The sequence below is a fragment of the Cervus elaphus genome, chromosome 5 (assembly GCF_910594005.1).
Source record: "Cervus elaphus chromosome 5, mCerEla1.1, whole genome shotgun sequence".
Classification (NCBI taxonomy): domain Eukaryota; kingdom Metazoa; phylum Chordata; class Mammalia; order Artiodactyla; family Cervidae; genus Cervus; species Cervus elaphus.
The window spans coordinates 17,881,584-17,882,198 of NC_057819.1; positions in this window are offsets into that span (position 1 = coordinate 17,881,584).

A 615-nucleotide genomic window follows, 5' to 3' on the forward strand; every position below is an offset into this window, starting at 1 on the left:
AGGTTATTGATATTTCTCCCGGCAATCTTGATTCCAGCTTGTGCTTCATCCAGCCCAGCATTTCGCATGATGTGCTCTGCATATAAGTTAAATAATCAGGGTGACAATATACACAGCCTTGACGTACTCCTTTCCCAATTTGGAACCCATCCATTGTTCCATGTCTGCTTCTAACTGTTGCTTCTCGACCTGCATACAGATTTCGCAGGAGGCAGGTAAAGTGGTCTGGTATTCCCATCTCTTGAAGAATTTTCCACAGTTTGTTGTGATCTGGTAAGACACCAGAAAGGTATAAGGCAGTGCCTTATAGGGGCTTTCATGCAGACAAAAGCCCCTCTAAGGATCTACAGGCCATGCCTCACAGATGCTCTCATTTGTACAACAGGTTTCTGAGAATTTTAAGGCTTCTATAGTAGCGTCAACGGGAGTCCAAGGTAGAAAAGGGCTTATCTAGAAGAGATCTGTTATTCGGCTTTTCTTTAACAGTGCAAACCTCAGTAAGATTCACAGAAAACCCACAAAGTTTTTTTTTTTTTTTTTTAATAAACTGTGCTGGTGGGAGCAGTGCCAGCTAAGACTAAAAGGAACAGAGACAGTGCAAAATGAAATGGAGCT